The sequence below is a fragment of the Rissa tridactyla genome, chromosome 4, assembly GCF_028500815.1.
Source record: "Rissa tridactyla isolate bRisTri1 chromosome 4, bRisTri1.patW.cur.20221130, whole genome shotgun sequence".
Classification (NCBI taxonomy): domain Eukaryota; kingdom Metazoa; phylum Chordata; class Aves; order Charadriiformes; family Laridae; genus Rissa; species Rissa tridactyla.
Window position 1 is genome coordinate 54,071,282 of NC_071469.1, and position 15,542 is coordinate 54,086,823.

A 15,542-nucleotide genomic window follows, 5' to 3' on the forward strand; every position below is an offset into this window, starting at 1 on the left:
ATTCTGGAAGACAGAACCCTACCAAAGAGATTACAGCGTAGTCTCCGACCAGACAGGGCAGGGAGGCAATATCTTGCTTTAAAAGGGACAGCATTAATCTGCACAGAATCCATCACTCAGTACTTATCAGGGAGTGTAGCTATAGGACAAGGGGTAACGGTTTTAAGCTGAAAGAGGGGAGATTTAGATTAGATATTAGGAAGAAATTTTTCACTATGAGGGTGGCGAGGCACTGTCCCAGGTTGCCCAGAGAAGCTGTGGCTGCCCCATCCCTGGAGGTGTTCAAGGCCAGGCTGGATGGGGCTTTGAGCAACCTGGTCTAGTGGGAGGTGTCCCTGCCCAGGGCAGGGGGTTGGAACTAGATGGTCTTTAAAATCTTTTCCAACTCTAACCATTTTGTGATTCTATGGTACTTGCCCTGATCTCAGAATTGCCCGTGAGCATTAGTATGAGATCTGCAGCGAAAATCTTCAAAGGTGATGCCACCAACTCCAGAACCTGCATTGCATCTTTGCAGAAGCACAAAAAGAGGCACAAGAATTTATTAAATTCTCCATGTTTCTATGGATCAAATTTTCATCGCTGCTCCTCCCTCGGAGGCGCACTCACGATAGCTAAGCCTGCTAGAATTCAAAGTTTACTTTAAGGTTCCCTTGCAGTGATTTTCCTTCCCAGCTGTTATCAGTACACAGCTGGAGTTAATATGCTTTACTCTTGTTCACCATGTTTAGACTGGGCTGAAACAGCTGCTTCATTTGCTCTAAGCTGTGCAACAACAGTATCTAAGCCTCAGTGGCAGTTTGCGCAGGCAAAACAGTCTTTTATCTCAAAATGTCCAGACTGAATTTATTCGCTACTCCTGGTGAAGAAACCAAAATGTTAGTAACTGCCCTGCTTTCCAGCTAGACAAAGTGGAAAAATCAGTTTTTCCGCATCACAGAAAATTCAGTTCATGGTAGTAATTTCTTTCCCCAGACTTGTGTAGCTGGTACCATTAATGTGAGCAAGTAAACAAATGTAAATCGTCTGTCACAAGCAGTTGCCTTTCCATCATGAGGTTGAGTGCCTTGTCTAGAAAGAAAGGGCTACATAAAGGTATTGAGGATATAACAGTAATAACGCAATTCTACATCTTTTGTACTTCTATCATTAAAATAAGACCATGTTTTTCACAGAGAGACCAAATAACCCATGATAGTCTATGAGCATTATCTTTTTTTCCCCATTTATCAATATGCAAACATTCATAGATTTTTTCCTATCTGAAGACAAACATAAAGCAATTAATCACTGTCTGTTGCACAGAAGAGAGTATACTATTTACAGATTACTGTTTTGTAGGCAAGGTAGTATCATAGGCAATGCCAAAGTATATAGACACATAGCATAGAGATTCCAATTCAGTTTGACTTTAAATACTGCATTTTGAAAAGAAAGTCCCAAGAGTAGGAGACTAGAACACTGTGTAAACTTTTTTTAAAGCTTAAAACGTAATGGTTTCAGTGACAAAATTTGCGCTGGTGTTTCTAGACTTATATCACAGCCACCTTAGAAAAAAAATGACAGCATTTGCTGAGGGACAGACCATCTAGATACAGCACTCCCTCATTCTGCTTAGAGCACTTTGCTTTGTTTGGGAAATCACAATATGGATGGTCTCAATTACTTTTTAAAGTTTTAATTCACTTAATTAAGCTACAGAGATAAGTATATTTTGTTTTTTGTTTTAGTTCAGAAGAGCAATCCTGGCAATAAATTAGATGGCTTGGGTCCCAGTTCCTTTATTTTCTCATATCTGTATTTTTCCAGTTCCCTACAGTTAGTTATACAACTTTCACTGCATGTAAAAGTTTTGTCTTAACCATGTGGGACAGAGAGAAATTTAGCATGTTCTGTTGTATATTTTATTAACTGAAAATGAACAAAAATCTTGTAGGCGATTAAACAAATATTTCATGATCTTGACAGAAGCTGACTTTTCTACCAAAGGTTAAAATTCTCCCATGTGCCAGAACCTTTTGCTGGTGTCAGCTGCCCAAAAATTCTCAGTATATCATTTAACAGTTGTTAAAAGGTTGTATTTTTCTGGGAATAAATTTACCAAATAAACCTGAACCCATAGACATTTGTTTGGTGCACCACCAAATTCCAAAGAAGTACTGACCTCCCAGCAATGCCATCCACCTTAACAAAAAGTTAAGACACCTTGACTCTATGTCTAAGTTCTGGGATCAGTTTTTTAGACAATACATCAAAGACATGCTCCATTTTGGAGATATTAGATTGAGAAATCAAAGGACAGGAGGAAATGGAGAATTATCCCTGGTTTTCGACAAAAAACTGAGAGAAATCAAATCCCTTGTAGCAGAAGAGGGAACCGAACCCAGATCTTGTCACTGTCTCAAATTCTCTCTCTCTCTTAGTGTTTTCCACCAATTTCAGTAAGCTTTTCCATTTCTCCCTTCCCAGTATCAAGCCAAAATAAGATAATCAAATGTAACACAGCAATAGTCCTTCCACATTAAGGCTGAAGGAGAGCCAAGGTTATTAGAACATCCTGGAAACAACAGTTTAAAAACCAACCACACACATACACAGAGCCTAGAGAATTACAATCACTACTATTTTAATGGCTTTAGATGGAGAACATAAATTATCTTAATGATTTCCAGATTTCTCCGATAGAAATTTTGAATGAGTTAAAATCAGATAAACAGAGTATCAAAGACTTCAGTTCCAGATGCCTCCAGAATGATTACAAGACAGAGATGTTTGGAGAAGAAAGTAAATATTTTCAACAACTCATTAAATAAAAAGAACATGATAGAGAACGGATGATTGCAGTATTAAATATAAAAAGCTGAAAGCACTCTAAAAAGAAATGTCAGGTCTTTGCTGCCTTATGATGAGATGATGTGTTTTGCAACAAGTTTCTAAGCTGCTGATGTGTTTTACTGCGTTTAGTCACAGCACTGCTCCGTAGGAGTTCATCAGGTAATGCATTTAAAACTACACAGTAGACACAAAGGTGAAATAGCTGATCTCAAACTGGGAAAGCTGGCTAAACCAGAGGTTTCAAACATTATGAAATTTATTGCCAGCCATAAATGTATAAAACGCATTCTCAGATCCACGTTCCAGAAACACATCACGACAAAATTTCTAGTAGCAGCAAGTCCTCACAAAGCAGGAGGTGTAAAAGAAAACATCCGGAAACAGGGATGATCGGTTGTTATTAAGCATTTGGGACAGATTCTCGAATGACGTAAGTGTCTACAGCTCCAGTAGCCCCAGTGGAGCCACGACACTGAGGAGAAATTGAGCTCAAGCATGCCGGTTCACACCTCAGCCAAACACCACGTTTATGCTACCGTTGTGCCTTTCTGCCTTTCAGATCCAGGAGATGCAGTCAATCCGTCATACAAATCCTTCAAAGAACATAGCAATACCACCGCAGGTCTCCAGATGATTAACAAAAACACAGCACAGCAAAAGCTGCTTCTGCTGCAGGTCTTTTGACCGTGCAGATGCTGCAAAAGGTTTAACTTCCACAGCCAGCTGTTTCATAGTTTTGTTTCTGAGGGAGAGCACCTGGGAGCTGTGCACCAGTCTGAGCACAGCTCTTCACCTGACGAGGGGTGGCGTGTGACCACTCCATCTCAAAACCAGTCAATGCTAGTAAAGCAGCTTAAATGGTTTTGAGAAATTTGCCTCCAGGTACTTTCTACTGTAGCAGCAAGGACAGCACATGCACCCACCTACACACATAGTGCCACGCACGGGCATACTCTTGCCAAAGACATAAAGCCCACAGTTTAAAAAAAAAAGCCCTATTTTTTTTTTGGAACTGTACGCAGGTCTGATTTGTACTGTCCACACAAGAAAGAGAGAGAGGCACTTCAAGTGCAGGTCTGCACACGTGAAAAGACTGGACACAAGGTTTTGTTCCTATTCATTATAGACCTAGGCAGTAGTAAGTTGTCTGGACGAAGAGAAAAAAAAAGGGGGCGGAAAAAAATACCATGCCAATACACACCTATTGAGTGCATGATAAAAAGGCTCCTATCTGTACCTGTTTCAGGAGAACCCCATGACAGTGATATCTGCAGTAACGTGTGTGTGTGTGTGTGTGTGTGTGTGTACATATACCTCCCTTCTCTGCTTGTAACCGCAACTCAGGGAGAAGCATGAAAGCTCTGGGAATTTGCACACTGGAGATTATTCCAGTTCTGTCTTCCACGGAAATGAAGAAAACGTGAGGCTTTCCTTTCTTTTGTGCCTGGAAAGAGAAAGGGATTTCACCCTGAAAGCAGCAGATCACAAAGGAGATGCTGAAAAAATACAATGGAAAGAGAGAAGTTGTGAGAAGGCTTTGGAAGGACACAACCAGAAAGGCATTCTTGTGAGAGACATCTTACAAACAGTTCGATAGAAACAAAAGGAAGAGATGCAAAGCTCTCCCAGTGCAGCAAATAAATGAAGAAAAAGTGTAATTACCTATTTAAAACTGAAAAAGAAATAGCTATGCATCATTAACCTGGTTTAGATGATGGGGATTTTACAATGGACCGTTGTACAGCTTTCCTGGGGCAAAGAGCCTAAGTGGCGTTGTTTAAGTAGTTACACCATTAAATCTGGTCACAGAAATAGACAGTAAAATGTTGCTGGAAAAAGTGTCACGCTCCGTGACGCAAACAAACCACTAACTGCCTGGGTACAGGAAGCACCTTCCCGTGCTGGGAAATGATGCCACAACCGCCCACAGGGGGAAGCCTTATGGGTTCCTCTTGCCGACCCCAGAAATAGGAGACGGAACTGAATGGACCACTGGTCCAAACCAGCACGGTCCTGCCCTGCAAACTCCTCTCATTCACCTGCAGTTTGCTAAAGCAGAACCTTGCTTTTCAAGACCAGAGGGCCCATTATGGGCCCTTGTCCCACCCGCCGTGGTTACTGACACCACTGGATTTCAACTGGTTACTCCTGCACTACACTGAGCAACTTAAGCAGGAAGAGACCTGGGTTTTATTTCAGAAAACATTCTGATAGCTAATTGCCTTCAGTGTTAATATTTTAACTCCATTTCCAGTTTATTCCCCCCCCCCCCAGTTTTTATGTCTTTGCTATATTAAGGGTGTTAATTATCAGTCGTATCTCTTATCTTCATTAAGATCTTAAAAGATTAGGATCTAACATTCTTTTCTGTTTCTCTTCAATAAGCTAAGTAGACCAAAGCAAGCCATGTAGACAACTTTCACCTGTAGGTCTTACACCATTTGAGTCTGTTTTGTATAGTTCTTCTCAAAACATTATCCCTCTTGTGACCAGTTTTATTCAGGCTGATACCACAACTGAACTATGCACCTCAGACTCAACAACGTCACAGGATAATCTGAGAACGTATTTCATTAATTAATATTTGTAAGCACAAGATATCTCTCATACCCACAGCATTGTATTGAGATGCCAAAGTATTACGGGTCCACCATTGCCTCTGCATCCTCCTGACTATATTCTGAGCAAGTGGAGAAGAGGAAGAGGATCGGAGCCTGCAGAGAGCATCTCCCCATCCCTCTGGTGATTGCCATAGCGTTCACGTAAAATATTATTTGCTGGGCTCTCCTAGAGATAACAGTTGCACGTAAAGTTTAAAACCTTTGTAATCAGTGGGAATGCTCAATACTTCACTGCTATCAGTCGGAATGTGACAATTGTACAAAAATATTATTCAGTGCTTTATATGTTCTCCTGTTGAGGAGGTCTAGCTCTAACCGAACCAGGGCAGAAGCTCTGCCTGGAACAACCACATCTTCCTACACGAAGTTGTGAGAGACCATGCCATGTCCTACTGCAACTCTCCCTTCTCCCTCCAGCTTCTCTGCCCAGACGACAATGATCTAATCTACGTCTGCCTTCGTGCAGGCCCTGAGCTGAACCCTAGGGAAAAAGCACTTGTGCAATCTAGCTCTGGTCTCCTTCAGCTCAGCAGCTGCTTCTTCCCAGGGCTCCAGACTGGAGGAGGCCAAATGGCCTCCAGTGCATTTGCACACGCAGCCCAGGCACAGAGCACCACACCGAGAGCACATCACAAAGAAGAACTAATTGCTCTTGCCTACTTCCCTGATGAAAAATAAAGCTGAGCAGGTGTGTGTGTGCTTGAGCTATTGTGCTAGAGGAACAACTGCCACTGCTTTCCAGGCACCCCTTGGAGAAGGGGAACAAGCCCTGGCACGAGTACACAATCCAAAGTCGTCCTTCTGACACGGCCCCCAGGGACACCCTGGCTCTGGCTTTGCATTATAGCCTTGCACCTGCAGCCCTTAAATGCAAACTTAATCCGAGCCCGCCCCAGTATGCAGAAGATTAATAATATCATTTACAAGGGCCAAAAGAACAATTTTCATAGATGTGAGCCAATTTTTCTCATGCGAGATTTATACTTGAATTAAGAAGGGAACATTATAAATCTATCCCATGATAAAGCTTAAAATTCGGGATTTTAATATGCTGAATCCCCTATGCTCTGGGCTGTAAAAGTTGATATAGAGAGTGTTTCTTCCTAATGCTGCATTAGGCAAGTAACCAATTCATCCAATTACTGAACTGACAACACTGTTCCTGTGAACTGGAGATAAATTCACTGACTTGGACGAGGACGTACAATATGGTATGTATTGGGGCAGTAAACACAAAAGAAGAAATCCATTATGTTGGACTGCAAATCATTTTGGACTCAGATGGAAAACAGCAAAGCAAGAGTTGAAGTCAGGACACCAGAAAAGAAAACTGAAGAGACTGAAATATCTGTAAAAAGAACTTGGCTTTTGATGAGAACATGGAAAGAATTCAACATAAGATAAGTCCTTCGCTCTAAGCAGATTAGGAAAAAATCATGACAATCACCGATGGTTACTTTATAATCTAACTTAAAACTTAAGACTTTCTTTATATATTCTGTGTCAGGTTTTAATCCAATTTTTTCTCCTTCTGCAGTAATGCCAGGAAGCCACAAAAATAGAACTGTCGGCAGTCCCTCTATAGCCCCGATACCAGAGAACTGGAAACATCTGGATGCATTTTTCAACAGGACAGCCAAGAAGAAGGTATTTTAGGCAAGAGCATCTGCCTGTGCAGTGGAGTTCCCTAAAATGGCTAAGTGTGTCTAGCTTTGGAAAGATGGACCTTGGAAACCAACTCAAGGTGACACTGAAAGACAGCACTGAACGGCACCCAGGACTCCTCAGCCTCTGCCATGACCACGGAGCCACACAGAGAACACATGGATACACATGCAATATCCAGACGGCTAATGAAAAATAACTCCTCCTGTATGTATGAAGAAAGAAGGAAACACAAACAGTTTTGCATGGAAAAACACAATTCCATTACCATTAAAACTATTTTAAGGGAACCCTGTTGACCTACAAGAGTCAAGATGGAATATTTCTTTTTATACATATATATATACACACGTGCACACACACATATCTACTGCTTTGGTTTAGATGAAGCATTTTTTTTGTAGTTATTTTACATTAATTATTTAATAGTTATTTTACATATAATTATTATCCGAACAAAAAAAACTATGGAGTTTCCACAGGATGAGGATTCCCTGTTCAACGGTTCTGCTCTGTGCTGTCACTCTATAACCAGTTACAGCATTGGGGTGAGAGGAAGGAAATATATAAGTTGTATAAATGAAGGCTAAAAGGCCATGGCTAAAATTAAGAAAGGAAACAGGTGACTGTTGTACATCTCTCATATGAGAACAGATTAAATGAATGACTCGAGAACAGGAAATGGTAACTGATCTTAATTAATTCAAATCCAAAACAGACTGGGAATATATCTCTGCAGGGCACGTGCACTGAGCTCAGGAAGCCGCTTAAACACACTTTAAAATAAAAGTACAGGAGGATCTCACCTTTATGAGGTGCAACTATTAATTCTTTTTTGCTTTAAATCCACCCAGACCAGGGTCCCACAACCACTTTTACCAGCCCCAGCAGTGCCTCCTGGGGAGCTGTACTGGCTGGAGTAGTTACAGCTACCCAGGCAAATGAGTGGGAACCAGGCACTGCATAAAATTGTTATTTTTAAAGAATTTTGCATAGACATTGGGAGAAACCAGCAGAAATCAGAACGGTCTCTATTTTACGGGAGCATCCCAATTATTATTGGCCAAATGCTGCAACAACTATGGGGCACGGTGGTGGGGCTCTGCTCCCTTCTGAGGAGACAGAGGTCCTCAGAGCAGAAGTTCGCAGCATGAACTCAACCATTCCCTTTTTCTCCTCAGGACAAATTTGCTTGACAACAAAGTGAACAATACTACATCATGAAAGTATAGGGTTTTTTTTTATCCTGCTGAGTTTAAATCCACACTCTTCACAAGAGATTTTTGACCTATGATTTCACAAATTGGTGAAACCAGATCTGGAAGTACACATACTGCTGAACTGAACGAAAGGATGATTCAGGGAGATGTTCTGTGTTTAATCACAGTTTCATGGAAGAAACTTTTTAGCTACCCTGGTCACTGCTGAGCAAACAGAGAACCTGAACGGGAGACTGACAGTGAGTTCCCAATCTAGAGGCCAACAATCCCATTTTGCAAAAGTAAATTGGAAAAAAAAAAACCCACCCAAACAAAAACCCGATCGAGAACTAAAAGGTTTTGCATTTTCCTCTACCGCAAAATGAAACCGGTCTTGAGAATGTTTTGTTAGAAGACCAGTACTAACCAACATTTGGTGAATCTCCCAAAAACAGGAAACACAACCTGTTTGCGCAGCAGCCCACCGCTAACCACAGCAGCACTGCTAGCTCGAGCTACTTTCAAACATTGTTCTGATGGACCCTCCTCTCTGTATGGCAGCTGCGTTGCTCATCACAGGATGATGGAAACACAGACACACAGCAGAATGGATGCCTGAATTTTGTGAAGAGAACCTGCCCTTAGCCCTTGCTTATCTGCCCCTGCCAGCCTCTGCCAAGCCCTGGTCAAGGTTTGGGCCTGATGCTGTACATGCTGGCCCAGCTTCAACAAATGGGGTGGACAGGGCCACCTCCAGCCACCCCAGGGACACTGAGCAGGGAGCCAAGCACCCGCCTGCCCAGGCTGGAGCACACCGTGCCAGTCCACATCCAGGTTCCAGGATCCAAAGTACTGGTGCCAAATTAATTTCAGGGCCTAATAGGTTTTGAGGCCACTGGGTCATGGTCCTTCCAGATTGCTTTCTTGGACTTCAAAGCTGGTTTAATTGCCAAGGCAGCATCTTCAGAGCTTGCTCCTGAGGCCAGACCCAAAGCTCATTGCAATGAGCCCTCCAAACACCTTTGTTTGGGGCCTAATTGTCTGTTCTTCCCAGTTTAAGTGTGGCTATTAGATCACTGAAAAACAAAGCTTCAAACCAAAATAACCAGGGTACAATTTACAGGAAAGATAAGCATCAGATTTCTGACATCATTTTTTTTTTGGCACTGAATTAATGTAAACTTCAGCTGCGATGACAAGCAAACAAACACTCGTACTAAGCTTAAGAGAAGCATCCTCACTAATTCTGCACGGTTTGATGTACGAATGGGAGTAAGAGATATGATGCGACACAGATGAGCTCAAACCAAACCCAGGATTTGAACTTCTGCCCATATGAGGCTCCTCAGTTTTGGTCTGAGGATTCATCCTGGCCGTAAAAGGCTATCAATATAATTTTTCTCTGCATAAGCAATCTTTCTGATGGAGCCTGAATAACTTTACTAACCAGAATGACAACATGGCTTAAACCAAACTCAGCCTGTCCTACTTAAAAGTCAAAGCCCACTTTGCCTTTCACTTTAAAAGAGACGAGATCTTATGTTCCCTGCTGACGGACACTGGGTGTTGTCCTGCTTAGATTAGAGAGAGAATATTTACCAGATTTAAGGTATCTTGGGAGATAGCAATTCAGAGTAAACAAAGCTGTTCTTTTATAAAATTAAACAAGAGTCCAAAGAGGGGAGCAATAGGTCAGGATATGCATCATGCAAAATTCACGAAATGAAGTAAGTAGCATTTTAATCAAGCAAACAAGTTCAAGAAATGTTTCCACCAACGTCAAAGGGTACTTCTGGTGTAAACCAAAGCAGGTAGGATTTCCAGGAAGACAGTGGGCCTAAGCTAGTCAAAGCCTGGCTTCCTAGTGGAGGCTGCCCTTCCAAGGCAGGTCCCCTGGTTCTGCCCAGCAGATGTAGGGGCTGCATCCGCCTGTCCTGAAGACGTCTAAAGGGCTGGCTGCTACCAGAGGGGCAGTTTGGCTCTCCCTTGCCAACAACCATTCCTGTTGGATCTAGTAAACATGCAGCTGCACGATGAGTTGGCCCAGCTCACTGACTAAATGTGAAACTAAACCACTAAAATAAACAAACACTTGTATTTAAAAAAAAAGAAAAAGGTAGTTTTCCAACTCCCCCTGTGGCTGACTGCACAAGGTGGGGTCAGAATGGGCAGTGGGCAAACTGGGGAGGCCAGAGCAGGACTGCCCTTTTCACAGCCAACCCACAACCCTGGGGAGTGCATTCCGAATAACCTGCTTCTGAAACTAAAACACCTACGAGTATGATGAACGGAAAAGCAAACCAGCTGATACGGAACACAAGTGACAGAACAAACAAGTAAAATGACTAAGCCTAATGATCAGGACAAAGAAAAAGAGGCGAGAGTCTGAGGTTTTTCTCCAGCATTGTAGATTAATAGCCTACACACACACGACCGACTGAATAATCCTGCCCACATTCACTCTTTCCATAGCATAAGCAAAAAGAGGACTTAATCACCTGGGGATCCATCACCTAAATTAAGTGCAGGGAAGGGCAGTGGAATTGATCGGACTTCTCTGGAGTCCAACATCCCCTTTGGGTGCAGCATTTTAAGTAGGTGTGATTTTTATAAGTATTTGCAAGAATCAAGAGACACTTTTATAATAAATATATTTTTCTTTAAATTCAATATTGCTTAACCACATGTATTCTGCAAGTATATTTTTAATATTTAACACACAGCTGGAAAAAAGTCGAGAAACTTCCCCTCTCCTGGATTCATGCCCTCGCCATTGAGTTGTACCATCACAGCTCACCTAATGAATATTTCTGTATTGAAAGCAAGGCAGAATAGTTTCATAAGTAAGGAGTCAGAGACCACCAGCCCAGAACAACACACAGGTTTATGGCTCTAGCACTCTCCTGAGAAATTAAAGACGCAAATTCAGAACTTGGCTCTTCACATCTGGGTAATGGCTCTAGGCAAAGCCTAGGAAGAAAAAAAAAAAAAAAGGCAAAAAAAAGCAAGCATGGCAATATACTCCCCTGCATGTTTTTTAAGTGGTCGTGATCATCCGTATGTAATCTGAAGACACTTGGGCTCTCCAGGAGCACCCTGTCAAGGAACACCTCGCTTCTGGATCCCTGGACAGCTTAAGCACCTAACTAATCAACACTGCCAAAACTAAAGGCACATCGAGCAGCAGACCTCAATGCATTCAGCAAGTATTACTGGGAAAAACCTGAGCCTGCACAGATCAGAGACTGAGGGTTAGGACTGCAAGGATCCAGCCCTGAGGAGCGGGTGCTCACAGGATCATTGAGATGCCCAGGCACTGGACAGCTGTGGCCCAGCCTACATCCCTTGAGATCTAGTTCTCCTTCTGCACAGGTGTACATTGTAGGAACGGCCATGATACCCACCTTTCCATTCTTATGTAGAGAAATGCCTCACAGGAGACATTGGGCACATTTCCACATGGAAGAAAAGTTAATTTCCTCACAGCTTAATTTAAGATGGTATTTATCTCAGCCTGCTGTTTAATAACCAGACTGATCTGAACCACCCAGCAATCCAGCTGTATGGTATGCATTAAAAAAAAGTACACTGTGGCTTTTAAACAGGACAGTTTGAAACAGTTTATGATCATGACTGCTGCTTTAACAGTGCTCTTGGATACAGCAGGTTATAACTTCAGTACATATAATATACTTTCTGATGCTAATTTCATCCAGTACAGAAGGGAAACTCTGTCCAGCTATATTCACAACTTCCTTCTGAGTTCTGGCTAAACCATATCTCTAATTACCTGAAGTGTTCCTAGAGAAGGTGATCCAATTAGTTACTTCTTGCCTATGATAATGCTTAGATGTTAATTCGCACAGAATATTTGTATTTTACAAGGACATTTTCTTATAGCAGTACCTGTTTGAGACTGTTTTAAATACACTTTAACCTCGGACCTAATTTATATGAAGATTTAATTCTGCAGTACTTCACTATAGTTGCTATTTTTCCACCTGCTTCCACTTCTCAAGGTCTGTCACTTGATAAAAAAAATACAGCCCTGAGCCAAATCTTGGAAGCGCGCTGTCAAATTAACACTCGTACAGTCACAAACCAACCAACCCCGGGCACTGGCAGGTCTTCACCTCAAAATCCGCCCCCCCGATGCTGTGGCGTGGTGGCAGGGGGACCACAGATGTCCAGCATCACCTGAAACACAAACCGCCCGGTAACACCGCCTTTTGCAATTCACGTGCTGCAAGCTGAATTAGTCTGGCAAGTTTTAGCCTACTTTAGAAAAAACGTGTAGATTGACATGTGGACGTCCTTCAAGAGTCCTGACTTTAAAAACCTGCTGTCCCATTCAATATAACCCATGGGTATGCACCAGGTGAAACAGAATCATAGAATCACAGAATGGTTGGGGTTGGAAGGGACCTTAAAGACCACCTAGTTCCAACGCCCAATACATCTGGGTTTCTAAAAAAAGACCATTAGCTTTTCTTTCTCAGGAAAACGCACAGTGAGAACGCGAGACGCACAGAGGAAAACTCAATGCACGCTGAGAAAATGATAACTTACAAATTGCAAAAAAAAGTACCGCGTTTCACTACTCTAACTATCAATACACACGGCAGTTGTGTAACATCCACGTCAGTCACAAACAGGGAAGAGTCGCTTTGGCAAGGCAGCCCCACAGCAGCCAAGTTTTGCTCCCATTTGCTCTCAGGCACGGCCCCTGTCGCGATACCGAGCTGTGTCGCGAGTCACGAGCCCGTCGGGGATCAGCGAGCAGATGGTTCCGCTGGAAATATTGTCTCCGTGACCGATGAGCGGCCGGGCAAGGAAAGCCAACAACCGCCCCCCGCGGGGTGCGGGAAGGGGGGGACAGCCGGGGACCGGGCTCCGCCGGCCGCCGCCACCGCGGGGCCTGGGGCTGCCCGCGGCCGCCGGGGCAGCTGCCCCGGCCCGCCCCGGCGCTCGGCCTCCCCGACCCGCACCTGCCGCCCGCCTCCTTCTCCTCACAGAGCCGCCGGCGGGCAGCCCCGCGGGCCGGGGGTCTCCCGTCCCCACTGCCCCCCCCAACCCCAACCCGGTACCTGCAGCGAGGGCGCCCGGCCGCCCCTCCGCCGGCTGCCGGCTGCCTCCTGCCCGCAGCTCCCCGCGGGACTGCCCTGCCCCGCCGCTCCCCGGCCGCCTCGCCCGCCCAGGCCTCGCCTCCTCCCGCCCGCCCTTCTCTTCCCTTCCCGCCCTTCAGGTGCGGGCCCGCAGCGCTTCCTCACCCGTCACTATGGCGGGCGGGGGTTCCCCGCGGGCCCGGCCCTCACCGGCCGCACCAAAGCTATGGGCAGGGGCAGGTTTACCTCCAAACCACTGTCGGTACTTTGTCCTTCTCGCTGGCTGGGCTGTTACACCGGCAAAGTCAGTGCTGAAGCTGTCCCTTGCTTTGCTAGAAGCAAAAGCAGGCCTATGCCTTAGAGAGGGAAAGGGAATTTTTCAAAACTTGTGTAATGTTCTTAGTAAATGGCATGTCCAGCTGGAATACAGATCTCTGTCAAGTTAGGCTTTATGCAGGCATGTGAGAGAAAGCCCCTGCCCTAGGGTGCAGAGTCTGTAGCATGGTTTACGGATCACACATGGGGGGTTGGTTCAGAAATTTCAGCAGGAAATTCTGGTTCAGAAATTTCCTTGCAGGAAGGAAAAGTTCTGTGAGGCTCAAGGTGGCCCCTTCTGTCCCTCTCCCTCTCCCTCTCCTCTCCTCTTGATTCCAGTTTCTGACAAAGAACCAGAAGTGCTAAAATACCCCAGGAGGCAAACATGAGCAAGAAGCAGGGCTGCATTAGCAGGAAAAAGGGAGCATTTCCTCAAGGAAATGCTGTTTATGCTCTAAGAGCATTAAAATTCCCAGGCAGTGAAGTTTCGCATGGTCGCCCTAATACCTCTCAAATTCCAGCCTTTGGTGGATCCCCCATCCACCAAGACTGTAGTTTTTCTATGCCGATATTTTTTACTTTAAATTTAATAGCACCACGGACCTGCTGCTAACTGGGAATTTCATGCCTGTCATCATGCAGCGTAATGCAGCTACTTCGAGCTCCAGAGCCCCTCTAAGGGGAGACCCTCTGCCAGAAGAACGGACTTGTAATATTTGAGCAAACAAAGCGTCTCTGTTCATCCCTGCACTGAGCCAGTCGCTCTGCACGGGGGTATCACATTGCGGAGCAGCACTGATTCCTGTAACGGAGCTCATGAGGTTACGTGTGGTCACTACTTTAAAGAAATACCAGTAACCTGGGATGCTTCCAGAATTACCCGAGTCCTCCTGAGGTGTGCGTTAAGCATACATTGCAAGGCGTCTGACTGAATTAATGTACGTGATTGAACAGCTTTATTTTCACCGTTCATAGAAGCGCGGTGGTTAACTGCCAATAAGGTGGCTGTGTGCATCTTGCTGCTCTCGGGTTACGTCAGCTTTTTCATCCTCAAGGGTTTTTCAGGCTCTTTGGTCCTGTCTGAGCAGCTTCCCAGCTGCTGGAGTCGGCAGTGCGGCAGCAGCCAGCCTTTGGGTCCGCAGATTGCCTCTCCGATGAAGGAAAGGACATAAAAAATGGCATTTTTGACAAGACAGTTAAAGGAAAAAAAAACAGCTTGCAAGACTACCTTCCTTCTTTGTCAAGGGAAGGCTGTCCTCTGTCATTTGAGAGGGCCCTTCTCACGTCCCCAGGGCTCTTTGGATGGTTTGGGATGCACCTTCCATTCTGCTGTCAGCTGCTTGAAAATTGGGAAGGTTGTTTCAATAAGCACAAAATTCAGTTGCTCATGGTAAGGGATGTGTCCGACCTGATTTTGCATGAAGGGGGAGAGCATTACTGTGCTGTGATTTTTTTTTAGCTGGAATGGGAAACAAACCTTGTCCCTCCCTTAGGAGATTTTTGTCCCAAACAAATCTAGTGTGAAGATCAGCAGTGACGCCCACTTACCTCTATTCTTTGCTGCCTAGAGCTCTCTGTCAGCGGCAAATATGATGTCCCTTCCCTGCCAGCCTCCTGGCAGCGTAGAGAGTGCCCCATGCTCTGCTCTCGCACTTGCTAATCTCTCTGTAAACCTGGCTTGAGGAACCTGCTGATGTGCCCCTGCCTCACCGCCGCCTGCTCTCGGCCCCTCTCCCCTTGCGTCCATGCCTGACTCTCACTGCAACCGCTGCTCCTCACAAATTCCAAACAAATTCACAAAC

The 15,542-nt window shown here is 44.5% G+C and overlaps 1 protein-coding gene across 7 annotated transcripts in view; it reads right to left on the minus strand.

Moving 5' to 3' along the window:
* Nucleotides 1-15,310, minus strand: part of TC2N (tandem C2 domains, nuclear) — a 41,439-nt gene extending 26,129 nt beyond the window's left edge. For 3 of the 7 annotated variants that reach the window (XR_008466289.1, XR_008466290.1, XM_054200625.1), the window contains exon 1: nt 12,890-13,179. The gene's annotated coding sequence lies outside the window, so the exon portion shown is untranslated. Of the gene's footprint in view, nt 1-12,889; nt 13,180-13,407; nt 13,530-13,671; nt 13,822-15,288 lie in introns of those variants that run through there. The other 4 variants (XM_054200629.1, XM_054200628.1, XM_054200626.1 and 1 more) reach the window with 4 other exon arrangements.
* Nucleotides 15,311-15,542: the final 232 nt, after the last annotated feature.